General features: G+C 30.8%; 1 long non-coding RNA gene across 1 annotated transcript; it reads right to left on the bottom strand.

Annotated features, from left to right (window-relative positions):
* Positions 1-1,692: 1,692 nt before the first annotated feature.
* Positions 1,693-2,898, bottom strand: LOC100573359. The gene is made up of 2 exons (XR_510670.3): positions 2,596-2,898; positions 1,693-2,434 (listed from the first exon to the last, which is right to left on the bottom strand). It is a non-coding gene; the product is annotated as an uncharacterized LOC100573359 (long non-coding RNA).
* Between the last annotated feature and the right edge of the window lie 4,720 nt (positions 2,899-7,618).

Raw genomic sequence — 7,618 nt, 5'->3', positions numbered from 1 at the left:
TACATTTTAAAAATGTTCATAATATTTCGATCATTTTTAAGCTCTATGTTTGTTATTTAATGGATATCTATACACTTTAAATTGCTGATTTTTTTGTCTATAAATGTCGATGAAATATTTTTGATTGGTCAAAAAGCTTGAAAATTTAACACAAGCTCCTCGTAATCATTTATTATAGTTATTTAAAAATATAAAAAATACATAAGCGCGTTTTTTATGTAAGTATTTGGAGTTAATTATTTTGTTGAAATTTAAAAATATTAATCGTGGATATTTGAAACTTTTAACGTATATTACTACATTTTATATAAACATTGACGTTTAAAATGCAATGTTTTCGGCAAAAAATAATACAATCTATAACTAAGTATATAACCAATAGTAAAATAAATTACAAATAACTTAAATAGCATTATAAATACCTACGTAAATCATAAAGACCTAAAAATATAGACATGCTCAGAATCGTTTATCGTACGCTATGATTTTAATTTATCATTGAATTCAAATTTAACACATATATTACAGTGACTTACTCTTCAATGACGAAGTACTTTCGACACTATCTATAACTGTACATTACAGCGATTTCGTACTTACCCCATTTTAAATGTTGAGCGCAGCGATGAATGTGTTGATTTTACAATGATGTGTGGTGTTTAGTTGTTTTTTTTTTTTTTGGTGTCTCATCATTTTTCGAGACAGTAGAAATGCTTTCTTTAACATGTCTTCTCTGGTAGTAAAGTGAATCTATAGTTAGTACTTTGTAGGATCAAAAATAAAAAAATTCCAATAGTTTTCAAAAGTGTTTAGTAAAATAAACAACAAATTAAAGAAAAACTGAGATTTTTACGCAAAACCAATTGCATTTTTACGAATTTGTTTTTTGGCGTAACTAAAAAGAATAACCTTTAGGTATAGATGACATTTTCACTTATTTTTTATGTCAGCCATTTCTATGCTCCATAATATTTTCGGCCTTCGTTAAAAAACATTTTAATTTTGATTGTGGTTCAAAAATAAGTAGTTACTTACACATAATTTTTCATAATTCACATGAACCGCGTAATGGTTACTAGTGAATGTACAATCGTCAAATTTATAAGATTTCGTTGTGGAAGTTAGGTCAGTTTGAATAGTATTTTGAGTAAAGTTGAGAGTTTGATCACTCATTTTTAAAAAGGACGTGAAATAAAACAGAAACGATGAAGTCTTATATTGTAATATTAAGAAAAAAACCATCTACTTATATCGTACTAATAAAACTAGTAAATCCAGTACCTATGTTCAGTATTGCTGGCTATTAATATTTAAGATCCTTCTCTACTTATTATAATGACAAAATGTTACACTCGAACGTCGACTATTCGACACTTTTATGTCCAGAATGAAATCCATGTACCTAGTATATTTTATAGCCAATGACAAAACTTATCTATTATGAATAAAAAAATACGTACTTACCAATATTAAAATGAAATATCACACATATTGACACTCAGTTAGTTTTTAAATGTAATAATACAACTACAGTTCTCGATTTTCTCGATCACATTAATGACATAAAATTTAATATTTTTACATACCCAACAAGAACGATGAAAAAATGAGTAAATGAATCTTACACCATATATGAAAATCCACCGTAATTTCTTTTGAAAAGTAGGTATAAATTAATAAATTCACACAATATTATTATCGAGTACAATATACATTTATTGATAAGCTGTTAAAATGTTATGAATATTAAAAAAAATATCCACAAGTAAACTTTAACTTTACAAAAATAAATATATATTATATTATAATCTGTTAATTATATTGTAAATACTGTCTATACTCTATAGCTCAATAGTTCAAGACGACATTTAAAAATACATAATAATAATTAATATCGAATTACTAATATATTTTGTCGTTACAGCAAACAACGTTTTTATTCATCGTGATTTGTTTAGTCAGATAATTTGATCTCAATACGCATCTGTTTTCATGTACACACTGCGGATCATCTAATTGTTCTGAACTCGTATCTCTGATGTAAGCTTATGACGAGGTCAGACGTTTTTACATGCGCACATCAAGCAATCTAAGTGCCGCAGCGTTGGCACACCAACTTTTATCCCATAGCCACGTAGTTTGACCATCGGATGAAAACAAACGTGCCAACGCTGTGGCTAATTGACACTTAGACTGCCTGGTGTACGCACATAAAAACGGTTGTCCTCGGGGTAGAACTGCTACAGGAACAGGACAATTACATTTTCTGCAATATGCGCATGAAAACGGATGTGTGGAGAATTAAATTACGGTGACCACATCGTAGTCGGAGGTAGATATAGTAAAGATGTTGGGTGTGAGTGCATCGCAGCCTGAAGTTTGTCGGCCATCTTGAATTCTATTCGACCCGTATTGATTTATACACGTGTGAACACTGCAAACAAATAAATATAATAATTATAACATTATAAGGGATACAATTTTAAATATTATATTGAAAGGATAAACCGCGGAATAGTGCGAAAGACATTATTAAAACAACGGTAAAAAACACTAAAATGATAGAAATACATGCCAATAAACGACGAGACTTACTTGCTTTTGACGTTCGATTCTGGCATTCCGCGTATTGTGAACAAATATTCGTTATTCGGTAACCCGACCATGGCAATCATCGTAGTACAATCGATTGTACGACGACTACCTACCCTGGTCGGAACCGAATGGCAGAATTAAAACCTAAGACGATTAACAACAGTTCGAGATGGGCACTACCGGTGCTAGGCAGAGAGAACCATGAAATGAAGAAGTGTCGCCGTGTCGGTCGTATACCACGGCAAAGGAACCTTTTATTTTTAGGTTAGGTGGTTGCGTGTACTTTCCCGAAAAAAAGGACGCTGAACCGACGGCGATAATGTTCACGCTAGAATGCGCTCCATAACATTGTAATTACTATGACCTCGTTTTAAAATAAAAAATAAATATTGTAATACATCTGTGTTTTACTATTGCCCATAGATAGACACTAGTTAAAATTTTGAATTATAGGAACACAAGCATTTTCAAAACAATTATCCACAAAAAAATTAATAAAAAACGCGGGGATCTGGTTTGAAAAATAGAAATTTGTATCGCGCCACAGGATACTTCTGAAAATATTTTTTAAAAATTCCAAAAACCAAAGTTTGAATAAATACATTATTAAGAATCGATGTTGGTGAGCATACTTATTACCCGGTGGATCAGTATGATATATACAGGATGATTTTTTAAACCTGCTCACCCCATGTTTTCATTTAATAATAATATATTTATTTAAATTCTGATTTTTAGAATTTTTACGTATACTTAAAGACCACATTATATTCAAATTCCTGATATCTTTCCAATATGGAAAATTATTCACTCCAAAGCCAATGAGGGGGGGGTCTGACCCCCCACGCCCCCCTTGTATACCCCACTTTCTTTAAGTAGTTAAGTGGTACAAAAGATCGCAAGTATTCGAAAATGTGGGTTTCAAGTGTTTTTAAAAATTCCAAATATCAGTATTTGAATATATTTATAATTTAAGCATAAAAATACGGTGAGCATGCTTAAAAAATCACCCTGTATATATGTAGTAGCCATGTCGTGAAATCTATCATTTCATGATATCAAAATTCAAGTGAAATTCATTAAACTGTCATTTTTTGAAAAATAATAATGTATAGTGCGACAAAGTTAAGACGATAACCAGTTAACATGGGACCAAACCGGTCTTAGACAGTTATATCTGGTCATCGTCTTAACTTGGTCGCACTATATAATGTAGTATAGTATATAATATATACCATAAATAGTAGCCCTAAGTGCCCGTATTACAATCGTTAAACTATAAGGTTAAACCACCGAATTCGGCCGGGTTAAGCGTAACTGAGGTTTAAACTATGACTGTTATGTTAATCCATTTCGCGTCTGGACTCTGGAGTCCACAAGAAACCATTTTTACACATTTAATTATTGTTAACTACCTATTGATGTGTGTTGCGAATAATTGTTTGACCAATCTGGCTACCAGAGATACCATATTATAGTTTTCCTAGATTTTCTTCCGTAGTGCTGGCGCCTGGCTTCATCTCCAGTAACTAGTCTCTGAATTCATATCATTCTATTCATAGAAATAGGTACTTTTTTTTACCCTATTTACTACATTTCTACCAGAAGGAGTGTTTCGATTTCAACATAATATGTAATATATTATAGTAACTTATCTTTTAGAAAATTGGGTCAAGATGGTATTTTAAAGAGGTCATTTTTCGATTTTCTCAATACCTAGTTATTTAATGCCACGGGAAAAACCACCGACAAATTACGAAAAATCACTAAAAACGAGATTTTTATTTATAACGCCTTTTATATCACCATAGAAACGAATAAAACTAAAGATTTTAATTATTTTGTTGTAGTTTATAATATAAATTCAACTTACAGGCTGTAATAAATAATAACAATATAAAATATCCAGACTGACAAACCGTCTCCGTTCAGAATCGGTTTTTCGTAAACAATGATATATCATTGAATTCAAATTGAATAGGTACAATCCATTATACAATAACCCACTTGTACAGCACTACAACAGCATAGTGACATTCCACTTACCCGCTTTTTTAACATTATTTGTTTATTCAAAGTGATTTATAAATATAATATTGATTACGTTAGATTTTGTTATTTAAGCCAGATAACTGATAAGATATTATATCGAACAATTTGTCGTTAAATTTTTCGTTAAAAGTTCGTTAAACTTTTTTTAAAAATTTTTTAAGAGAATACAGTATTACACTATATATAGATAAGTGTATCTGTGCATTTGAAATGTTTAGGGGGTAGAATCACACTAAAATGTTGATACTGATTTATGGATTGGTTTTTCGTGGCCCTTTTTTTTTTTTATTTATTGAACTAGAATTTATATTTATTTTTTTTATAATTTAAAATAAACAAATATACAGTTTTACATTAATTGTACATTTGAATTATCTATCTTCTGTAAGCTAAGCTTGTGACGAAGATAGAGAGTTATATGCTTAAAAAACTAAAATTTAAAACACTATTATTGCGTAATTATACAATACAAAAGAGATAAATAAAAATAGAATATAATAAGGTTAACCTACGTTACAGTTAATGATACATGTAGCCAATCATTAATTAATTTTTTAGCGTTGTTATAATTGTAATTAATATTAACATTCTTCTTTATAGAGAAAGGCATAGAATTGTAGTATATAGGACCAAGATAATCAACAAATTTTTGACCAACTGATTTTTTAAAAAGTGATGTTAAACAAAACATATTTACAATCTGTATTTACATATTTACATGCAGTACAATAAGTAAATGGGATGTGGGTTGATTAGCGTTAGGGAGAAGTCACCTACTGGTGGCACATCGTGAAACTTAAAGGTTAGATAAATAAATAGTTATAAAAAAATATTGAAGATTGGGGGGGGGGGGGGGATAACATGTGATCAGCCCTCCACTAAAACCCCAGAGAGTGGCTATAATTACAGTTTGTAGTGTAAACTGTGATGTTAGATGATTACAAAAATTATCTCAAAAAGTTTTGTTACATGTAATCTTAATGCAATGCTCACAAGTCAAAATTTATCATACCACCTATATCAAATTGCTAAACGTAGAAATTAACATAATCTTAGTACCCCGTAGATAGTTTGACCAGAGTAGGTACCAGACGTCCTGATTTGGTTGGGACAGTTTCAATATTCCAATTTTTGTCTAGTCGGGACAATAAAATGTACAAGTTTTAACGTCTTACGGTTTTCCCTATTTTATTTAACTGTAGGTGTTCTTAATTTCCGCATTTATTCAAAAATAATGAATACATCAAATAACTTAATTTATTTTTTTATTTACATAATATTCAGAATATTTTACTTGATTTAATTTTGTATAGGTAGACATATAAAAGCCATAAGAGTTGTTCCAATATAGCTAGAGAGTAGAGTTCAATATTATTTTGTAGTAACTCTAAATTAGTTATTAATTCTAAGACCTAAAATTTGTTTTCCTATATAATGGTTAAGAATTCCGATTATCCTCACCTAATCACCTGCAGTAACGATGTAATCATCAAATCATCATAATTCATAAAGAAGAACAACACGATGAAATAAAACACTAAACTATTAGATACCTATATACTGGTAAGGTTTTTACTACTACGAATCCGGGTGGTCACCCATCCGGGAACTAGTAGCAGCGGGCGTAACTTACCATCAGTCGTATTGCGCAACTATCGTATTGCCAAGCCACACATTTATTTATGAATTAATTTTTTTTTATTAACTAACCCGCAGTAACTTAGGCAATTGGGTGGTTTTTAACTGCGGGGGAGGATACTGTAGGTATTTGTTAATACGTGTTTTAGCTTGGCAGAATTTCAAATTGGGCACCCCTAGGTTGCTGCCATGCCCGCTCGGGGGATGGCGGCTTCTCTCCAACACCATAGTCCGCTTGGCCACTCCGTCTCCCACACTTTTATTATTATTACTATTCATTGATAGTTCCAACAATGCTGTATGCGCAGACGCTGACGCCATGCCGTCCGCGACGATACAACACAAAGTAAAGATAAGAATTCCATTCTAAAAGTAACACTTTTAGTCGAATAGTCAATAGCTATAACAAAAATATTACAGTTCAGACAATTTTACCTATAAATTAAAATACTTATAAGTTATATTATGATATATTTGAATATTTACCTACACTCAATATTATCAATACGTTCTAAAACATTTAATATTCCAAAAAAAAAGTAACGAATAATTTAGTAAAAATTACTACAAAAAAGTAACTTAAATTACATATAAATTACTTACAATAAAATGTAATTAAATTACCATCAAATTACTTAAAAAGTAATTTCGTTACAGTAAATTGTAACTTAAGTTAAGCTACTCACCAACACTGTGAGTAAGTAGGTACTGACTACAAACTGCAGTCTACCCTATTTTCTCATTTCAATCAATTCAATACAATAATGTTATTAGTCCATCGGGCGTCAACTACCACAATATACTATGTCTATAGCCAGTGGCGTGGCAAACTACTTTTTAAGCAGTGATCAAATACAGAATACCATCCCACCCAACCCCAAAATTAATGTTCAACTGCATAACCTACTTACCTATTATCTATTACTTAGTTAAATATCTTCACTACAATTTGCAATGAAACAATGTCCCACTACCTACCCATCCATAACCATATAGTTTTACTAATTTATGAATATGTGTGATGTACCTATTCTATTGTATTGAAAGTCACCTAATGGAAACTGTGTGTTTATAACTTACTACTAAACAATGAAAAAAGTTATTCCTTAGTTCTTTAATTCTCAGATACATAAATACCTTTGATTTAAACTAACTATTGTACTCAGCACTTCTTTTCATTTAACTTATCTAGCCAAATATGTTTACTTAAGAGGTTGGGGTGGTGGGAGGTAGAAATTAATCTTGGCGCTAGGTGAAGATTTTGCCAAACACGGTACCTAAGTTGTTTTTTTATTACCTAGGGACAGTTATCAGTAAATTTTAAGCAATGATA

The sequence above is a fragment of the Acyrthosiphon pisum genome, chromosome A2 (assembly GCF_005508785.2).
Source record: "Acyrthosiphon pisum isolate AL4f chromosome A2, pea_aphid_22Mar2018_4r6ur, whole genome shotgun sequence".
Taxonomy (NCBI): Eukaryota; Metazoa; Arthropoda; class Insecta; order Hemiptera; family Aphididae; genus Acyrthosiphon; species Acyrthosiphon pisum.
The sequence above is the reverse complement of the archived record's forward strand: the minus strand, read 5'-3'. Positions and strand labels throughout refer to the sequence as shown.